The sequence below is a fragment of the Syngnathus scovelli genome, unplaced genomic scaffold (assembly GCF_024217435.2).
Source record: "Syngnathus scovelli strain Florida unplaced genomic scaffold, RoL_Ssco_1.2 HiC_scaffold_234, whole genome shotgun sequence".
NCBI classification, from domain to species: Eukaryota; Metazoa; Chordata; class Actinopteri; order Syngnathiformes; family Syngnathidae; genus Syngnathus; species Syngnathus scovelli.
Genome location: NW_026061328.1, coordinates 10,894 through 32,500, shown reverse-complemented (window position 1 = coordinate 32,500; position 21,607 = coordinate 10,894).

Here is a 21,607-nt window from a genome sequence, read left to right as displayed (position 1 = left end):
CCCCAAGTGGAACTTAGCCTCCACTAAGTGGAACTCAGTCTCCGGAGGATGACAGCGGGCGTGCGTAAGAGGCGCGTCCGGGGATGAGGCAGCATCCTCGGACACCGGCCGGGAGCGCGCGGGCGCTGTGGAAGTAAGTACATCCGCTCCTGGTACCTAAAAATTCCTCCAGCGGCGGGCCCCGGGCCTAAACTTTCTCCGGGCCGCGCAACACGCACTTTCCGCCGGACACCGACGGAGGCAACGTCCCCCTCCTGCGGTGACAAAAAAAATCCACCCCTGGTACCTAAAAATTTCTCCAGCGGCGGGCCCCCTGGCCTAAACTTTCTCCGGCCCGCGCAACACGCACTTTCCGTCGGACACGGACGGAGGCAACGTCCCCCTCCTGCGGTGACAAAAAAAATCCACCCCTGGTACCTAAAAATTTCTCCAGCGGCGGGCCCCTGGCCTAAATTTTCTCCGGCCCGCGCAACACGCACTTTGCGCCGGACGCCGGTCCCAAACCACCACCGCCGACCGCCACAAGGCGACAGCCACCATCCCCAAGCGCCATCCCCGACCGCCACAAGGCGACCGCCACCAGCCGACCGCCACAAGGCGACAGCCACCATCCCCAAGCGCCACCAGCCGACCGCCACCAGCCGACCGCCACAAGGCGACAGCCACCAACCCCAAGCGCCACCCCCGACCGCCACCAGCCGACCGCCACCAGCCGACCGCCACAAGGCGACAGCCACCATCCCCAAGCGCCACCCCCGACCGCCACCAGCCGACCGCCACCAGCCGACCGCCAGCAGCCGACCGCCACAAGGCGACAGCCACCATCCCCAAGCGCCACCCCCGACCGCCACCCCCCGACCGCCACCAGCCGACCGCCACCAGCCGACCGCCACAAGGCGACAGCCACCATCCCCAAGCGCCACCCCCGACCGCCACCCCCCGACCGCCACCAGCCGACCGCCACCAGCCGACCGCCACAAGGCGACAGCCACCATCCCCAAGCGCCACCCCCGACCGCCACCAGCCGACCGCCACCAGCCGACCGCCACCAGCCGACCGCCACAAGGCGACAGCCACCATCCCCAAGCGCCACCCCCGACCGCCACCCCCCGACCGCCACCAGCCGACCGCCACCAGCCGACCGCCACAAGGCGACAGCCACCATCCCCAAGCGCCACCCCCGACCGCCACCAGCCGACCGCCACCAGCCGACCGCCACAAGGCGACAGCCACCATCCCCAAGCGCCACCCCCGACCGCCACCAGCCGACCGCCACCAGCCGACCGCCACCAGCCGACCGCCACAAGGCGACAGCCACCCATCCCAAGCGCCACCCCCGACCGCCACCCCCGACCGCCACCAGCCGACCGCCACCAGCCGACCGCCACAAGGCGACAGCCACCATCCCCCAAGCGCCACCCCCGACCGCCACCCCCCGACCGCCACCAGCCGACCGCCACCAGCCGACCGCCACAAGGCGACAGCCACCATCCCCAAGCGCCATCCCCGACCGCCACAAGGCGACCGCCACCAGCCGACCGCCACCAGCCGACAGCCACCATCCCAAGCGCCATCCCCAAGCGCCACCAGCCGACCGCCACCAGCCGACAGCCACCATCCCCAAGCGCCATCCCCAAGCGCCACCCCCGACCGCCACCAGCCGACCGCCACCAGCCGACCGCCACCGGCCGACCGCCACCGGCCGTTCGCGGTGTGCGCCGCCGTTCCCCAAGCACCCTCCGGGACGAAGCCGGAGCCAGAGAATAGCAGCGGCCGTGCGTAAAAGCTGCGGCCGGGCCTCGCGGAGGGTCCCCGGGCAGCGAGCTGCCGAGCCCCGGCCTCCAGCTTCCACCAGGTAATAGGACCGGGCGCGCGCAAAAGCTGCGGCCGGGGCCTGGCGGAAGGTCCTCGGGGCATCCAGCGAGATCACACGGCCCCCACCGGAGGCGGCTAGCGCCTCCGTAGAGTAGTGCCGGCCCGCGGAAGCGGGCCGCCCGTCAGCCTGCGTTGCCGCTGGTCGAAAAATGCACAAAGTGCCAAACCCCATTCATTTACAACGGCGTGTCCGCCAGAGGGCGCACTTCCCCCGGCGGACCAGCCGGCGGCTCCTCCGTGAAAGCCTATCCGCCTGGCGGTGGCTCCGGGCCGGCCTGGATTCCGGACCGCCACCGCTCACTCGCGGGACCCTAATCGGCCCGCGGACCAGCCGGCGGGACCTCCGTGAAAGCCTATCCGCCTGGCGGTGCCTCCTGGCCGGCCTGGATTCCGGACCGCCACCGCTCACCTCGCGGGACCCTAATCGGCCCGCGGACCAGCCGGCGGATCCTCCGTGAAAGCCTATCCGCCTTCGCCGGTTCCCCGGCCGGCCACGGGTGGCGAGAATCCGGCCTCCTCGCCCGGAGCGCGCTTCGACTTGGGCGAAAAATGCACCAAGTGCCAAACCCCATTCATTTACAACGGCGTGTCCGCCAGAGGGCGCACTTCCTCCGGCCGGCGGGGCTCGTTAGAGAGCGCGTCCGCCTTGGCCGGTTCCCCGGCCGGCCACGGGTGGCGAGAATCCGGCCTCCTCGCCCGGAGCGCGCTTCGACTTGGGCGAAAAATGCACTAAGTGCCAAACCCCATTCATTTACAACGGCGTGTCCGCCAGAGGGCGCACTTCCTCCGGCCGGCGGGGCTCGTTAGAGAGCGCGTCCGCTTTCGCCGGTTCCCCGGTCGGCCGCGAACGGCGAAAAGCCGGCCTCTTCCCCCGGAGCCCGGTGGGCGAATTTTTTTTTTTTTTTTTTTTTTTTTTTCAAAGTGCCAACGGCTCTCGCGCCGCGCTGCGTCCGCCTTCGCCGTTCCCCGGTCGGCCCGAACGAGCGAAAATTCGGCCTCTTGCCCCGGAGCCCGGTCGGCGAATTATTTATTTATTTATTTATTTATTTATTTATTTTTCCAAAGTGCCAACGGCTCTCGCGCCGCGATGCGTCCGCCTTCGCCGGTTCCCCGGTCGGCCACGAACGGCCAAAAATCGGCCTCTCCCCCCGGAGCCCGGTCGGCGAATTATTATTTATTTATTTATTTATTTATTTATTTTTCCAAAGTGCCAACGGCTCTCGCGCCGCGATGCGTCCGCCTTCGCCGGTTCCCCGGTCGGCCACGAAGTATTGCGCATGATTATACGCGATGTTAATATTTATTTAATTATTAAATAAATACATACATGTGTTTATTAATGATATACGCGATGTTAATATTTATTTAATTATTACCTATATTATGAATAAACTAACGGTGATTTTACACGATTTGACTACATACGTGACCGTGATATAGTGCCGAGGGCTCCCGCGCCGTCACGCGTCCGCCTTGGCACGGGTCGCCCGCGGCAGCGAGCGTTCGGCTCGCGGGGGGTCCGCGGGGTGTTATTAGGGAGTGCGGCAGCCGTGCCGAGGCTCCGGCCGGCCCGCCGGAAGTCCCGCGGGGGAGCGTCGGAGCTCCGCGAGGGCCGGCCGGGGAGCCTCTTAGTCATCGCCCGCGCTCGCGGTGGTCCCGGTCGCTTAAAGTGCCACGGGAGGCGTAGCGATGCGAGTGAGTGTGCGCAAAGTGCGAGAGGCGGTGCATTTACGCGCCGTGTCCGCGAGAGGGAGGCAATTCCCCGTTGCGACCTCCGGGAGATCAGCGGGCCGCCGAAAAGGCTCGGCCGGGGTGCCTGGAGCCTCCTCGGGCGTCGAGTTAGGAGGGGGGCGCGCGGAGAACCGGCTGGATGTCCCCTGGAAGCTCAGCGGGCCGTGGGAAAGGCTTGGCCGGGGTGCCGGAAGCCTCGGCCGGCTTAAAAGTGAGGAGGAAAGCGCGCGGAGAACCGGCCGGAGGTCCCCTGGAAGCTCAGCGGGCCGTGGAGAAAGCTTAGCCGGGGTGCCTGGAGCCTCGGCCGGCTTAAAATGTGAGGAGGAAAGCGCGCGGAGAACCGGCCGGAGGTCCCCTGGAAGCTCAGCGGGACGTGGGAAACGCTTGGCCGGGGTGCCGGAAGCCTCGGCCGGCTTAAAAGTGAGGAGGAAAGCGCGCGGAGAACCGGCCGGAGGTCCCCTGGAAGCTCAGCGGGCCGTGGGAAACGCTTGGCCGGGGTGCCGGGAGCCTCGGCCGGCTTAAAACGTGAGGAGGAAAGCACCGGGGAGAACCGGCTGGAGGTCTTCTGGAAGCTCAGCGGGCCGCCGAAAACGCGTAGCCGAGGTGCCGGGAGCCTCCTCGGGCGTCAAAAGTGAGGAGCGACGCACCCCCGAGAACCGCCCGGGTCCTCCAGCCACCGTTGAAAAAGACGTCGAGTCAGGCTACCTTAAGAGAGTCACAGTTACTCCCGCCGTTTACCCGCGCGGAGCGTCATCGCCTCCGCGAACCGTCAAAAATAAATAAATACATAAATAAATGTCAAGTGAGCCTACCTTAAGAGAGTCGTAGTTACTCCCGCCGTTTGGCCGCTCAAAGTGTCATCGGAAGCGGACCCACGCAAGTAAGTGTGCGCAAAGTGCGAGAGGTGGTGTTTTTACTCGCCGCGTCCGCCAGAGGGAGGCAATTCCCCGCCGCGGCGGCACCGGCAGCTTCCGAGCGTCTCCCCGAGCGCTCGGAAGTCCGTGCGGGGGGGAGATGAGAGCCGTGCGAGGTACCAGGTGGAGCCGGACGGCGCGGTGCTTCCAAGCAGCCGATCCGCTGGGCTTGGAGCTATTTTCGGCCACTTGGGCGCGCGAGCACGGCCTCCCGGGTGGTGCCGGGGGGGTGGTGCGTGAGCGCGGCCGGCCGCTGGAAGTCCCGCGGAGGAGCGCCGGAGCTCCGCGAGGCCGGCCGGGGAGCCTCTTAGTCGTCACCCGGGGCCGCCGGAGCACCGGGGGGTGGTGCGCGAGCGCGCCGGCCGCCGGAGGTCCCGCGGAGGAGCGTCGGAGCTCCGCGAGGCCGGGGAGCCTCTCGGTAATCACCCGGGGCCGGCGGAGCGTTATTCGGCCGCTCTGCGCGCGCGCGCACGGCCTCCCGGCGGTGCCGGGGGGTGGTGCGCGAGCGCGCCGGCCGCCGGAGGTCCCGCGGAGGAGCGTCGGAGCTCCGCGAGGCCGGGGAGCCTCTCGGTAATCACCCGGGGCCGCGGAGCGTTATTCGGCCGCTCTGCGCGCGCGCGCACGGCCTCCCGGCGCCTCCGCGAACCGCCAAAATAAATGTCAAGTGAGCCTACCTTAAGAGAGTCACAGTTACTCCCGCCGTTTACCCGCGCGGAGCGTCATCGCCTCCGCGAACCGTCAAAATAAATAAGTACATAAATGAATAAATGTCAAGTGAGCCTACCTTAAGAGAGTCACAGTTACTCCCCGCCGTTTACCCGCGCGGAGCGTCATCGCCTCCGCGAACCGTCAAAAATAAATAAATACATAAGTAAATAGATGTCAAGTGAGCCTACCTTAAGAGAGTCACAGTTACTCCCGCCGTTTACCCGCGCGGAGCGTCATCGCCTCCGCGAACCGTCAAAAATAAATAAATACATGAATAAATAGTCAAGTGAGCATACCTTAGGAGAGTCGCAGTTACTCCCGCCGTTTACCCGCGCGGAGCGTCATCGCCTCCGCGAACCGTCAAAAATAAATAAATACATGAATAAATAAATGTCAAGTGAGCCTACCTTAAGAGAGTCACAGTTACTCCCGCCGTTTACCCGCGCAAAGTGCGAGAGGCGGTGTATTTACTCGCCGTGTCCGCGAGAGGGAGGTAACTCCCCGTTGCGACCTCCGGGAGAGCAACGGGCCGCCGAAAACGCTCAGCCGAGGTGCTGGAAGCCTCGGCCGGCTCGCAAAGCGAGGCGCGAGGCACCGGGAGAACCGGCTGGAGGTCCCCTGGAAGCTCAGCGGGCCGTGGGAAACGCTCAGCGAGGTGCTGGAAGCCTCGGCCGGCTCACAAAGCGAGGCGCGAGGCACCGGAGAACCGGCTGGAGGTCCCCTGGAAGCTCAGCGGGCCGTGGGAAACGCTTGGCCGGGGTGCCTGGAGCCTCGGCCGGCTTAAAAGTGAGGAGGAAGCGCGCGGAGAACCGGCTGGAGGTCCCCTGGAAGCTCAGCGGGGTGTGGGAAAAAGCTTAGCCGGGGTGCCGGAAGCCTCGGCCGGCTTAAACGTGAGGAGGAAAGCACCGGGAGAACCGGCTGGAGGTCTTCTGGAAGCTCAGCGGGCCGTGGAGAAAGCTTAGCCGGGGTGCCGGAAGCCTCGGCCGGCTTAAAATGTGAGGAGGAAACCGGCTGGACGTCTTCTGGAAGATCAGCGGGCCGTGGAAAATGCTAAGCCGAGGTGCTGGTTGTCGAATAAGGCTCCGCCATCTCGTAGAAGGTGCTAATAAAGTTCATATCCGCTCGGCTGGAGGTAATTGGCCAGCGGACCGGCCGGCGGGACCTCCGTGACCGCCTATCCGCCTGGCGGTGCCTCCTGGCCGGCGTGCATTCCGGGCCGCGACCGCTCACTTACGGGACCCTGATTGGCCCGCGGACCGGCCGGCGGGACCTCCGTGACCGCCTATCCGCCTGGCGGTGCCTGCTGGCCGGCGTGCATTCCGGGCCGCGACCGCTCACTTACGGGACCCTGATTGGCCCGCGGACCGGCCGGCGGGACCTCCGTGACAGCCTACCCGCCTGGCGGTGGCTGCTGGCCGGCGCGGATTCCGGGCCGCGACCGCTAACTTACGGGACCCTAATTGGCCCGCGGACCAGCTGGCGGGACCTCCGTGACAGCCTACCCGCCTGGCGGTGCCTCCTGGCCGGCGTGGATTCCGGGCCGCGACCGCTAACTTACGGGACCCTAAACGGCCCGCGGACCAGCTGGCGGGACCTCCGTGACCGCCCATCCGCCTGCCGGTGCCTCCTGGCCGGCGTGGATTCCGGGCCGCGACCGCTAACTTACGGGACCATAAATGGCCCGCGGACCAGCTGGCGGGACCTCCGTGACCGCCTATCCGCCTGGCGGGGTGCCTCCTGGCCGGCCTGGATTCCGGGCCGCGACCGCTCACCTACGGGACCCTATATGGCCCGCGGACCAGCCGGCGGGACCTCCGTGACAGCCTATCCGCCTCCCGGTGGCTGCTGGCCGGCGCGGATTCCGGGCCGCGACCGCTAACTTACGGGACCCCAATTGGCCCGCGGACCAGCCGGCGGGACCCCCGTGACCGCCTATCCGCCTTGGCCGGTTCCCGGCCGGCCACGGATGGCGAGAATCCGGCCTCCTCGCCCGGAGCGCTCGTCGGCTTCGGCGAAAAATGCACTAAGTGCCAAACCCCATTCATTTACAATAGCGTGTCCGCCAGAGGGCGCAGTTCCCCCCGCGGACCGGCCGGCGGGACCTCCGTGACCGCCTATCCGCCTGGTGGTGGCTGCGGGCCGGCGCGAATTCCGGGCCGCGACCGCTAACTTACGGGACCCCGATTGGCCCGCGGACCAGCCGGCGGGACCTCCGTGACCGCCTATCCGCCTGCGCTGGTTCCCCGGCCGGCGCGAATTCCGGGCCGCGACCGCTAACTTACGGGACCCCGATTGGCCCGCGGACCAGCCGGCGGGACCTCCGTGACCGCCTATCCGCCTGCGCTGGTTCCCCGGCCGGCGCGAATTCCGGGCCGCGACCGCTAACTTACGGGGACCCCGATTGGCCCGCGGACCAGCCGGCGGGACCTCCGTGACCGCCTATGCGCCTGCGCTGGTTCCCCGGCCGGCCGCGAATTCCGGGCCGCGACCGCTAATTTACGGGACCCCAATTGGCCCGCGGACCAGCCGGCGGGACCTCCGTGACCGCCTATCCGCCTTCGCTGGTTCCCCGGGTCGGCGTGTATTCCGGGCCGCGGCCGCTCACTTACGGGACCAAAATTGGCCGCGGACCAGCCGGCGGGACCTCCGTGACCGCCTATCCGCCTGCGCTGGTTCCCCGGCCGGCGTGGATTCCGGACCGCGACCGCTAAATTACGGGACCCAAATTGGCCCGCGGACCAGCCGGCGGGACATCCGTGACCGCCTATCCGCCTTCGCTGGTTCCCCGGTCGGCCACAGATGACGAATATTCGGCCTCTCGCTCTGGAAGTCCTGCCGACTTAGCCGAAAATTTCTAAGTGCCATCGGCTCTCGCTCGGAAAAGTGTCCGCCTCGTTCTGGTTCCCCAGCTCGGCCTCAGAATTCGAAAATTCGGCCTCTCTGAGGTACCAGGGGTAGGCTTTATGTACTTGGTCCCCCCAGTTAGTGTACTCATCACTTTACCCCCCTTTCGCAAAATATAGTCGGCACGTATGTGCAGAACGTGTTTATTTTCATTTTAAAAATTTTCTAAGTGCCAGCGGAAGCTGTCACACTGAACTGTCCGAGCTACCACGGTGCCCATCCCGGGCAGTGACGGCAAAAGGCCGATGTGTGTTTGATGGAAGTCTGAATAATTTCTAAGTGCCAACGGCTCAACCGCCGTAAAGTGTCCGCCTCGGCTGGTTCTCCCGGTCGGCCCGAACGAGCGAAAATTCGGCCTCTTCCCCTGGAGGTCCGGAACATTTTGGCGAATATTTTCAAAGTGCCAACGGCTGGTTGCGCCGTAAAGTGTCCGCCTCGGCTGGTTCTCCCGGTCGGCCCGAACGAGCGAAAATTCGGCCTCTTCCCCTGGAGGTCCGGAACATTTTGGCGAATATTTTCAAAGTGCCAACGGCTGTTGCGCCGTAAAGTGTCCGACCCGGCCGGTTCCTCCGGTCGGCCCGAACGAGCGAAAATTCGGCCTCTTCCCCTGGAGGTCCGGAACATTTTGGCGAATATTTTCAAAGTGCCAACGGCTGTTGCGCCGTAACGTGTCCGACCCGGCCGGTTCCTCCGGTCGGCCCGAACGAGCGAAAATTCGGCCTCTTCCCCTGGAGGTCCGGAACATTTTGGCGAATATTTTCAAAGTGCCAACGGCTGTTGCGCCGTAACGTGTCCGACCCGGCCGGTTCCTCCGGTCGGCCCGAACGAGCGAAAATTCGGCCTCTTCCCCCTGGAGGTCCGGAACATTTTGGCGAATATTTTCAAAGTGCCAACGGCTGTTGCGCCGTAACGTGTCCGACCCGGCCGGTTCCTCCGGTCGGCCCGAACGAGCGAAAATTCGGCCTCTTCCCCTGGAGGTCCGGACGACTTTGGCGAATATTTTCTAAGTGCGAACGGCTGTTGCGCCGTAACGTGTCCGACCCGGCCGGTTCCTCCGGTCGGCCCGAACGAGCGAAAATTCGGCCTCTTCCCCTGGAGGTCCGGACGACTTTGACGAATATTTTCTAAGTGCCAACGGCTGTTCCGCCGTAACGTGTCCGACCCGGCCGGTTCCTCCGGTCGGCCTGAACAAGTGAAAATTCGGCCTCTTCCCCTGGAGGTCCGGAACATTTTGGCGAATATTTTCTAAGTGCCATCGGCTCTTCCGCCGTAAGGTGTCCGACCCGGCCGGTTCCTCCGGTCGGCCTGAACGAGCGAAAATTCGGCCTCTTCCCCTGGAGGTCCTGTCAAGTTTAACGAATATTTTCTAAGTGCCATCGGCTCTTCCGCCGTAATGTGTCCGACTCGGCCGGTTCCTCCGGTCGGCCTGAACGAGCGAAAATTCGGCCTCTTCCCCTGGAGGTCCTGTCAAGTTTAACGAATATTTTCTAAGTGCCATCGGCTCTTCCGCCGTAAGGTGTCCGACTCGGCCGGTTCCTCCGGTCGGCCTGAACGAGCGAAAATTCGGCCTCTTCCCCTGGAGGTCCTGTCAAGTTTAACGAATATTTTCTAAGTGCCATCGGCTCTTCCGCCGTAAGGTGTCCGACTCGGCCGGTTCCTCGGTCGGCCTGAACAAGCGAAAATTCGGCCTCTTCCCCTGGAGGTCCGTTCAAGTTTAAACGAATATTTTCTAAGTGCCATCGGCTCTTCCGCCGTAAGGTGTCCGACTCGGCTGGTTCCCGATGTCGGCCAGAACAAGTGGAAACTCGGCCTCTTCCCCTGGAGGTCAGTTGAAGTTTTAACGAATATTTTCAAAGTGCCAACAGGCTGCTCCGCCGTAAAGCGTCCGACTCGGCTGGTTCCCGATGTCGGCCAGAACAAGTGAAAATTCGGCCTCTTCCCCTGGAGGTCCGTTCAAGATTAACGAATATTTTCTAAGTGCCAACGGCTGCTCCGCCGTAAAGCGTCCGACTCGGCTGGTTCCCGATGTCGGCCAGAACAAGTGAAAATTCGGCCTCTTCCCCTGGAGGTCCGTTCAAGATTAACGAATATTTTCTAAGTGCCAACGGCTCTTGCGCCGAAAAGCGTCCGCCTCGGCTGGTTCCCGATGTCGGCCAGAACAAGTGAAAATTCGGCCTCTTCCCCTGGAGGTCCGTTCAAGATTAACGAATATTTTCTAAGTGCCAACGGCTCTTGCGCCGAAAAGCGTCCGCCTCGGCTGGTTCCCGCGGTCGGACACAAAATGTGTCAATTCGGCTCTCTGAGGTACCAGGGGAGGGCTTTATGTACTTGGTCCCCCCACTTAGTGTACTCATCACTTTACCCCCCTTTCGCAAAATATAGTCGGCACGTATGTGCAGAACTGTTTATTTTCATTTAAAAATTGTCTAAGTGCCAGCGGAAGCTGTCACACGAACTGTCCGAGCTACCACGGTGCCCATCCCGGGCAGTGACGGCAAAAGGCCGATGTGTGTTTGATGGAAGTCTGAATAATTTCTAAGTGCCAACGGCTCAACCGCCGTAAAGTGTCCGCCTCGGCCGGTTCTCCCGGTCGGCCCGAACGAGCGAAAATTCGGCCTCTTTCCCTGGAGGTCCGGAACATTTTGGCGAATATTTTCTAAGTGCCAACGGGTGCTCCGCCGTAAAGTGTCCGCCTCGGCTGGTTCCCCCGGTCGGCCAGAACAAGTGAAAATTCGGCCTCTTCCCCTGGAGGTCCGGAACATTTTGGCGAATATTTCCTAAGTGCCAACGGCTGTTCCGCCGTAAAGAGTCCGACTCGGCTGGTTCCCGATGTCGGCCAGAACAAGTGAAAAATCGGCCTCTTCCCCTGGAAGTCCGGCCGAGTTAAGGCAAATATTTCCTAAGTGCCAACGGCTGTTCCGCCGTAAAGGGTCCGACTCGGCTGGTTCCCGATGTCGGCCAGAACAAGTGAAAAATCGGCCTCTTCCCCTGGAAGTCCGGCCGAGTTAAGGCAAATATTTCCTAAGTGCCAACGGCTGCTCCGCCGTAAAGCGTCCGACTCGGCTGGTTCCCGATGTCGGCCAGAATAAGTGGAAATTCGGCCTCTTCCCCTGGAGGTCCGTTCAAGATTAACGAATATTTTCTAAGTGCCAACGGCTGCTCCGCCGAAAAGCGTCCGACTCGGCTGGTTCCCGATGTCGGCCAGAACAAGTGAAAATTCGGCCTCTTCCCCTGGAGGTCAGTTGAAGTTTAACGAATATTTTCTAAGTGCCAACGGCTGTTCCGCCGTAAAGAGTCCGACTCGGCTGGTTCCCGATGTCGGCCAGAACAAGTGAAAATTCGGCCTCTTCCCCTGGAGGTCAGTTGAAGTTTAACGAATATTTTCTAAGTGCCAACGGCTGTTCCGCCGTAAAGAGTCCGACTCGGCTGGTTCCCGATGTCGGCCAGAACAAGTGAAAATTCGGCCTCTTCCCCTGGAAGTCCGGCCGAGTTAAGGCAAATATTTCCCAAGTGCCAACGGCTGTTCCGCCGTAAAGGGTCCGACTCGGCTGGTTCCCGATGTCGGCCAGAACAAGTGAAAAATCGGCCTCTTCCCCTGGAAGTCCGGCCAAGTTCGGCGAATATTTCCTAAGTGCCAACGGCTGTTCCGCCGTAAAGAGTCCGACTCGGCTGGTTCCCGATGTCGGCCAGAACAAGTGAAAATTCGGCCTCTTCCCCTGGAAGTCCGGCCGAGTTAAGGCAAATATTTCCTAAGTGCCAACGGCTGTTCCGCCGTAAAGAGTCCGACTCGGCTGGTTCCCGATGTCGGCCAGAACAAGTGAAAAATCGGCCTCTTCCCCTGGAAGTCCGGCCAAGTTCGGCGAATATTTCCTAAGTGCCAACGGCTGTTCCGCCGTAAAGAGTCCGACTCGGCTGGTTCCCGATGTCGGCCAGAACAAGTGAAAATCCGGCCTCTTCCCCTGGAAGTCCGGCCGAGTTAAGGCAAATATTTCCTAAGTGCCAACGGCTGTTCCGCCGTAAAGAGTCCGACTCGGCTGGTTCCCGATGTCGGCCAGAACAAGTGAAAATCCGGCCTCTTCCCCTGGAAGTCCGGCCGAGTTAAGGCGAATATTTCCTAAGTGCCAACGGCTGCTCAGCCTTAAAGTGTCCGACTCGGCTGGTTCCCGATGTCGGCCAGAACAAGTGAAAATCCGGCCTCTTCCCCTGGAAGTCCGGCCGAGTTAAGGCGAATATTTCCTAAGTGCCAACGGCTGCTCAGCCTTAAAGTGTCCGACTCGGCCGGTTCCCGATGTCGGCCAGAACAAGTGAAAATCCGGCCTCTTCCCCTGGAAGTCCGGCCGAGTTAAGGCAAATATTTCCTAAGTGCCAACGGCTGTTCCGCCGTAAAGGGTCCGACTCGGCTGGTTCCCGATGTCGGCCAGAACAAGTGAAAAATCGGCCTCTTCCCCTGGAGGTCCGGAACATTTTGGCGAATATTTCCTAAGTGCCAACGGCTGTTCCGCCGTAAAGTGTCCGCCTCGGCTGGTTCCCGATGTCGGCCAGAACAAGTGAAAATCCGGCCTCTTCCCCTGGAGGTCCGGAACATTTTGGCAAATATTTCCTAAGTGCCAACGGCTGCTCCGCCGTAAAGTGTCCGACTCGGCCGGTTCCCCCGGTCGTCCAGAACAAGTGAAAATCCGGCCTCTTCCCCTGGAAGTCCGGCCGAGTTAAGGCAAATATTTCCTAAGTGCCAACGGCTGCTCAGCCTTAAAGTGTCCGACTCGGCTGGTTCCCGATGTCGGCCAGAACAAGTGAAAATCCGGCCTCTTCCCCTGGAAGTCCGGCCGAGTTAAGGCGAATATTTCCTAAGTGCCAACGGCTGCTCAGCCTTAAAGTGTCCGACTCGGCTGGTTCCCGATGTCGGCCAGAACAAGTGAATATTCGGCCTCTTCCCCTGGAGGTCCGGAACATTTTGGCAAATATTTCCTAAGTGCCAACGGCTGCTCCGCCGTAAAGTGTCCGACTCGGCTGGTTCCCGATGTCGGCCAGAACAAGTGAAAATCCGGCCTCTTCCCCTGGAAGTCCGGCCAAGTTCGGCGAATATTTCCTAAGTGCCAACGGCTGTTCCGCCGTAAAGAGTCCGACTCGGCTGGTTCCCGATGTCGGCCAGAACAAGTGAATATTCGGCCTCTTCCCCTGGAGGTCCGTTCAAGATTAACGAATATTTTCTAAGTGCCAACGGCTGCTCCGCCGTAAAGCGTCCGACTCGGCTGGTTCCCGATGTCGGCCAGAACAAGTGAATATTCGGCCTCTTCCCCTGGAGGTCCGTTCAAGATTAACGAATATTTTCTAAGTGCCAACGGCTGCTCCGCCGTAAAGCGTCCGACTCGGCTGGTTCCCGATGTCGGCCAGAACAAGTGAAAATTCGGCCTCTTCCCCTGGAGGTCAGTTGAAGTTTAACGAATATTTTCTAAGTGCCAACGGCTGCTCCGCCGTAAAGCGTCCGACTCGGCTGGTTCCCGATGTCGGCCAGAACAAGTGAAAATTCGGCCTCTTCCCCTGGAGGTCAGTTGAAGTTTAACGAATATTTTCAAAGTGCCAACGGCTGCTCCGCCGTAAAGCGTCCGACTCGGCTGGTTCCCGATGTCGGCCAGAACAAGTGAAAATTCGGCCTCTTCCCCTGGAGGTCCGTTCAAGATTAACGAATATTTTCTAAGTGCCAACGGCTCTTGCGCCGAAAAGCGTCCGCCTCGTCTGGTTCCCGCGGTCGGACACAAAATGTGTCAATTCGGCCTCTCTGAGGTACCAGGGGTAGGCTTTATGTACTTGGTCCCCCCACTTAGTGTACTCATCACTTTACCCCCCTTTCGCAAAATATAGTCGGCACGTATGTGCAGAACTGTTTATTTTCATTTTAAAAATTGTCTAAGTGCCAGCGGAAGCTGTCACACGAACTGTCCTAGCTACCACGGTGCCCATCCCGGGCAGTGACGGCAAAAGGCCGATGTGTGTTTATGGAAGTCTGAATAATTTCTAAGTGCCAACGGCTCAACCGCCGTAAAGTGTCCGCCTCGGCTGGTTCTCCCGGTCGGCCCGAACGAGCGAAAATTCGGCCTCTTCCCCTGGAGGTCCGGAACATTTTGGCGAATATTTTCAAAGTGCCAACGGCTGCTCCGCCGTAAAGTGTCCGCCTCGGCTGGTTCCCCCGGTCGGCCAGAACAAGTGAAAATTCGGCCTCTTCCCCTGGAGGTCCGGAACATTTTGGCGAATATTTTCAAAGTGCCAACGGCTGCTCCGCCGTAAAGTGTCCGCCTCGGCTGGTTCCCCCGGTCGGCCAGAACAAGTGAAAATTCGGCCTCTTCCCCTGGAGGTCCGGAACATTTTGGCGAATATTTCCTAAGTGCCAACGGCTGCTCCGCCGTAAAGTGTCCGACTCGGCTGGTTCCCCCGGTCGGCCAGAACAAGTGAAAAATCGGCCTCTTCCCCTGGAAGTCCGGCCGAGTTAAGGCAAATATTTCCTAAGTGCCAACGGCTGCTCAGCCTTAAAGGGTCCGACTCGGCTGGTTCCCGATGTCGGCCAGAACAAGTGAAAATTCGGCCTCTTCCCCTGGAAGTCCGGCCGAGTTAAGGCAAATATTTCCTAAGTGCCAACGGCTGCTCCGCCGTAAAGCGTCCGACTCGGCTGGTTCCCGATGTCGGCCAGAACAAGTGAAAATTCGGCCTCTTCCCCTGGAGGTCCGTTCAAGATTAACGAATATTTCCTAAGTGCCAACGGCTGTTCCGCCGTAAAGAGTCCGACTCGGCTGGTTCCCGATGTCGGCCAGAACAAGTGAAAAATCGGCCTCTTCCCCTGGAAGTCCGGCCGAGTTCGGCGAATATTTCCTAAGTGCCAACGGCTGTTCCGCCGTAAAGAGTCCGACTCGGCTGGTTCCCGATGTCGGCCAGAACAAGTGAAAATCCGGCCTCTTCCCCTGGAAGTCCGGCCGAGTTAAGGCAAATATTTCCTAAGTGCCAACGGCTGTTCCGCCGTAAAGGGTCCGACTCGGCTGGTTCCCGATGTCGGCCAGAACAAGTGAAAAATCGGCCTCTTCCCCTGGAAGTCCGGCCGAGTTCGGCGAATATTTCCTAAGTGCCAACGGCTGTTCCGCCGTAAAGAGTCCGACTCGGCTGGTTCCCGATGTCGGCCAGAACAAGTGAAAATCCGGCCTCTTCCCCTGGAAGTCCGGCCGAGTTAAGGCAAATATTTCCTAAGTGCCAACGGCTGTTCCGCCGTAAAGAGTCCGACTCGGCTGGTTCCCGATGTCGGCCAGAACAAGTGAAAAATCGGCCTCTTCCCCTGGAAGTCCGGCCGAGTTCGGCGAATATTTCCTAAGTGCCAACGGCTGTTCCGCCGTAAAGAGTCCGACTCGGCTGGTTCCCGATGTCGGCCAGAACAAGTGAAAATCCGGCCTCTTCCCCTGGAAGTCCGGCCGAGTTAAGGCAAATATTTCCTAAGTGCCAACGGCTGTTCCGCCGTAAAGGGTCCGACTCGGCTGGTTCCCGATGTCGGCCAGAACAAGTGAAAAATCGGCCTCTTCCCCTGGAAGTCCGGCCGAGTTCGGCGAATATTTCCTAAGTGCCAACGGCTGTTCCGCCGTAAAAGTCCGACTCGGCTGGTTCCCGATGTCGGCCAGAACAAGTGAAAATCCGGCCTCTTCCCCTGGAAGTCCGGCCGAGTTAAGGCGAATATTTCCTAAGTGCCAACGGCTGTTCCGCCGTAAAGGGTCCGACTCGGCTGGTTCCCGATGTCGGCCAGAACAAGTGAAAAATCGGCCTCTTCCCCTGGAAGTCCGGCCGAGTTCGGCGAATATTTCCTAAGTGCCAACGGCTGTTCCGCCGTAAAGAGTCCGACTCGGCTGGTTCCCGATGTCGGCCAGAACAAGTGAAAATCCGGCCTCTTCCCCTGGAAGTCCGGCCGAGTTAAGGCGAATATTTCCTAAGTGCCAACGGCTGTTCCGCCGTAAAGGGTCCGACTCGGCTGGTTCCCGATGTCGGCCAGAACAAGTGAAAAATCGGCCTCTTCCCCTGGAAGTCCGGCCGAGTTCGGCGAATATTTCCTAAGTGCCAACGGCTGTTCCGCCGTAAAGAGTCCGACTCGGCTGGTTCCCGATGTCGGCCAGAACAAGTGAAAATCCGGCCTCTTCCCCTGGAAGTCCGGCCGAGTTAAGGCGAATATTTCCTAAGTGCCAACGGCTGCTCAGCCTTAAAGTGTCCGACTCGGCTGGTTCCCGATGTCGGCCCGAACGAGCGAAAATTCGGCCTCTTCCCCTGGAGGTCCGGAACATTTTGGCGAATATTTCCTAAGTGCCAACGGCTGCTCCGCCGTAAAGTGTCCGACTCGGCTGGTTCCCGATGTCGGCCAGAACAAGTGAAAATCCGGCCTCTTCCCCTGGAAGTCCGGCCAAGTTCGGCGAATATTTCCTAAGTGCCAACGGCTGCTCCGCCGTAAAGAGACCGACTCGGCTGGTTCCCGATGTCGGCCAGAACAAGTGAAAATTCGGCCTCTTCCCCTGGAGGTCAGTTGAAGTTTAACGAATATTTCCTAAGTGCCAACGGCTGCTCCGCCGTAAAGTGTCCGACTCGGCTGGTTCCCGATGTCGGCCAGAACAAGTGAATATTCGGCCTCTTCCCCTGGAGGTCCGGAACATTTTGGCAAATATTTCCTAAGTGCCAACGGCTGCTCCGCCGTAAAGAGTCCGACTCGGCTGGTTCCCGATGTCGGCCAGAACAAGTGAAAAATCGGCCTCTTCCCCTGGAAGTCCGGCCGAGTTCGGCGAATATTTCCTAAGTGCCAACGGCTGTTCCGCCGTAAAGAGTCCGACTCGGCTGGTTCCCGATGTCGGCCAGAACAAGTGAAAATTCGGCCTCTTCCCCTGGAGGTCCGTTCAAGATTAACGAATATTTTCTAAGTGCCAACGGCTGCTCCGCCGTAAAGCGTCCGACTCGGCTGGTTCCCGATGTCGGCCAGAACAAGTGAAAATTCGGCCTCTTCCCCTGGAAGTCCGGCCGAGTTAAGGCAAATATTTCCTAAGTGCCAACGGCTGCTCAGCCTTTAAGTGTCCGACTCGGCTGGTTCCCGATGTCGGCCAGAACAAGTGAAAATCCGGCCTCTTCCCCTGGAAGTCCGGCCGAGTTAAGGCAAATATTTCCTAAGTGCCAACGGCTGCTCAGCCGTAAAGGGTCCGACTTGGCTGGTTCCCGATGTCGGCCAGAACAAGTGAAAATTCGGCCTCTTCCCCTGGAGGTCAGTTGAAGTTTAACGAATATTTTCTAAGTGCCAACGGCTGCTCCGCCGTAAAGTGTCCGCCTCGGCCGGTTCACCCAGTCGGCCAGAACAAGTGAAAATTTGGCCTCTTCCCCTGGAGGTCCGGAACATTTTGGCGAATATTTTCTAAGTGCCAACGGCTGCTCCGCCGTAAAGCGTCCGACTCGGCTGGTTCCCGATGTCGGCCAGAACAAGTGACAATTCGGCCTCTTCCCCTGGAGGTCCTTTCAAGTTTAACGAATATTTTCTAAGTGCCAACGGCTGCTCCGCCTTAAAGCGTCCGACTCGGCTGGTTCCCGATGTCGGCCAGAACAGGTGAAAATTCGGCCTCTTCCCCTGGAGGTCCGTTCAAGTTTGGCGAATATTTTCTAAGTGCCAACGGCTGCTCCGCCTTAAAGTGTCCGACTCGGCTGGTTCCCGATGTCGGGCAGAACAAGTGACAATTCGGCCTCTTCCCCTGGAAGTCCGGCCGAGTTTGGCGAATATTTTCTAAGTGCCAACGGCTGCTCCGCCGTAAAGAGTCCGACTCGGCTGGTTCCCGATGTCGGCCAGAAAAAGTGACAATTCGGCCTCTTCCCCTGGAGGTCCTTTGAAGTTTAGCGAATATTTTCTAAGTGCCAACGGCTCTTGCGCCGAAAAGCGTCCGCCTCGGCTGGTTCCCGCGGTCGGCCGTAATAGGCGAAAATTCGGCCTCTTCCCCTGGAGCGACCTCCAAATTTGGGCGAAATTTTTTCTAAGTGCCTAAAGGTACCAGGGGTTGGGGTACCAGGGGTGCATTACCAACTGGTCTTTTGTCAACCCATGTACTTTTTCTAGAGTACATGGGTTGGTCCCCCCACTTAGTGTACTCATCACTTTACCCCCCTTTCGCAAAATATAGTCAGAACGAGCATGGGGGACGCAATTGTTTTCCATGCAAATCAATTGGGCCTGGTCCGAGCGCTGGTAACGGCCGCCAGCAAGCGTCCCCTGCTCGGATAGCAGAACTGAAGAAGGCACGGCACTTCCAGAGAGAGAGAGAGAAAATTTTCTAAGTGCCACATTTCTCAAAAATTTTCAAAGTGCCACATCTCTCAAAAAATTTCTAAGTGCCACATCTCTCAAAAAATTTCTAAGTGCCACATCTCTGAAAAAATTTCTAAGTGCCACATCTCTGAAAAACTTTCTAAGTGCCACATCTCTGAAAAATTTTCTAAGTGCCACAGCACGGCTGTGAAATATTCAAAGTCCTACAGGCATTGGCAGAATCCGCGGACGGCCGTCTGCTCCCGGCGGCCGCCGCGAAGCTACTACCCCCTCCCGGGGACGGCTGTCTGCTCCCGGCAGCCGTCCTTACCCCCCTCCCCCGTTTGCACCGCCTGAAGTTAGACCCGCCTTGGTAGGGCCCCCACCGGCCCCGGCTCGCCGGCGTTGGGTGGACGGTTCCTGCCCACTTGCGGGTCCCGGTCGCTTGGCAACCGACCGGGGAGGACCAGCCGCCTCCTTAAACACAGGCTGGAAGGGAAATCCGATCAAGCTACGGAGGACCGGCCGCCTCCATAAACTCAGGCCGGAAGGGAAATCCAATCAAGCTACGGAGGACCGGCCGCCTCCATAAACACAGGCCGGAAGGGAAATCCAATCAAGCTACGGAGGACCGGCCGCCTCCATAAACTCAGGCCGGAAGGGAAATCCGATCAAGTTACGGAGGACCGGTCGCCTCCCTAAACACAGGCCGGGCAAAAATCCACGAATGGCCCGTCAAGGGTAGAAGGTCATCCAAGGAAGGAGGTACCAGGCCGCCTCCTTAAACACAGGCCGGGCAAAAATCTGCGAATGGCCCGTCAAGGGTAGTAGGTCATCCAAGAAAGGGGGTACCGGCCGCCTCTATTAACAGGCCGGGCAAAAATCTGCGAATGGGCCCGTCAAGGGTAGTGGGTCATCCAAGGAAGGAGGTACCGGCCGCCTCCTTAAACACAGGCCGGGCAAAAATCTGCGAATGGCCCGTCAAGGGTAGTAGGTCATCCAAGAAAGGGGGTACCGGCCGCCTCTATTAACAGGCCGGGCAAAAATCTGCGAATGGGCCCGTCAAGGGTAGTGGGTCATCCAAGGAAGGAGGTACCGGCCGCCTCCTTAAACACAGGCCGGGCAAAAATCTGCGAATGGCCCGTCAAGGGTAGTAGGTCATCCAAGAAAGGGGGTACCGGCCGCCTCTATTAACAGGCCGGGCAAAAATCTGCGAATGGGCCCGTCAAGGGTAGTGGGTCATCCAAGGAAGGAGGTACCGGCCGCCTCCTTAAACACAGGCCGGGCAAAAATCTGCGAACGGTCCGTCAAGGATTCTGGCTCATCCAAGAAAGGGGGTACCGGCCGCCTTACTAACAGGCCGGAGTACAGGGGGCGAAAGGCTGTCGATGGGGAAGGATCGGGGCCACGGCTAATCTAGCGATGCCCGCGTCGGGCGGTCACTCCGACGAATGAGCGGGGCCGAATCCGGCGCGAGGCGGCCTTCAGGCACGTGGTTCGAGACGACCTCACCCGGCTCTAGCCCGGAGGATCGGAGGCAACGGCCGTCTCCTTAAGCTAAGGCCGGACGAAAATCTGCGGATGCGGTCCATCCAAGGCAGACGGAGGTACCTGGCCGCCTCGGTAAACAAAGCCCGGGCAAAAATCTGCGAATGGTCCGTCAAGGATTCTGGCTCATCCAAGGTGGGGGTACCGGCCGCCTCTATTAACAGGCCGGAGTACAGGGGGCGAAAGGCTGTCGATGGGGAAGGATCGGGGCCACGGCTAATCTAGCGATGCCCGCGTCGGGCGGTCACTCCGACGAATGAGCGGGGCCGAATCCGGCGTAGGCGGCCTTCAGGCACGTGGTTCGAGACGACCTCACCCGGCTCTAGCCCGGAGGATCGGAGGCAACGGCCGTCTCCTTAAGCTAAGGCCGGACGAAAATCTGCGGATGCGGTCCATCCAAGGCAGACGGAGGTACCGGCCGCCTCGGTAAATAAAGCCCGGGCAAAAATCTGCGAACGGCCCGTCAAGGGTTCTGTCTCATCCAAGAAAGGGGTACCGGCCGCCTCAGAGGCCGGAGCGAAGGGGGCGAAAGGCTGTCGATGGGGAAGGATCGGGGCCACGGCTAATCTAGCGATGCCCGCGTCGGGCGGTCACTCCGACGAATGAGCGGGGCCGAATCCGGCGTAGGCGGCCTTCAGGCACGTGGTTCGAGACGACCTCACCCGGCTCTAGCCCGGAGCGAATATCATCTCCAAGGTGTGGAGGCAACGGCCGTCTCCTTAAGCTAAGGCCGGACGAAAATCTGCGGATGCGGTCCATCCAAGGCAGACGGAGGTACCGGCCGCCTCGGTAAATAAAGCCCGGGCAAAAATCTGCGAACGGCCCGTCAAGGGTTCTGTCTCATCCAAGAAAGGGGTACCGGCCGCCTCAGAGGCCGGAGCGAAGGGGGCGAAAGGCTGTCGATGGGGAAGGATCGGGGCCACGGCTAATCTAGCGATGCCCGCGTCGGGCGGTCACTCCGACGAATGAGCGGGGCCGAATCCGGCGTAGGCGGCCTTCAGGCACGTGGTTCGAGACGACCTCACCCGGCTCTAGCCCGGAGCGAATATCATCTCCAAGGTGTGGAGGCAACGGCCGTCTCCTTAAGCTAAGGCCGGACGAAAATCTGCGGATGCGGTCCATCCAAGGCAGACGGAGGTACCGGCCGCCTCGGTAAACAGAGGCCGGGCGAAAATCTGCGAATGGTCCGTTAAGGATTCTCTCTCATCCAAGGAAGGGGTACCGGCCGCCTCTATTAACAGGCCGGAGCACAGGGGGCGAAAGGCTGTCGATGGGGAAGGATCGGGGCCACGGCTAATCTAGCGATGCCCGCGTCGGGCGGTCACTCCGACGAATGAGCGGGGCCGAATCCGGCGCGAGGCGGCCTTCAGGCACGTGGTTCGAGACGACCTCACCCGGCTCTAGCCCGGAGCGAAAAAAACACTCTTATAACCTGACCGACATGCGCCCATGACCCGCCTTGGTAGGGCCCCCACCGGCCCCGGCTACCGCCGGCGTTGGGTGGACGGTTCCTCCCCACTTGCGGGTCGCACTCCAGCGCTACGGCCGCCGCGCGAGCGCGCGCCCCGCGCCGCCCGCGCAGGCCTAGCGCGAACCGTACGGCAGCGAAACCGAGACGCCCCGGCTCAACCTCACCCAG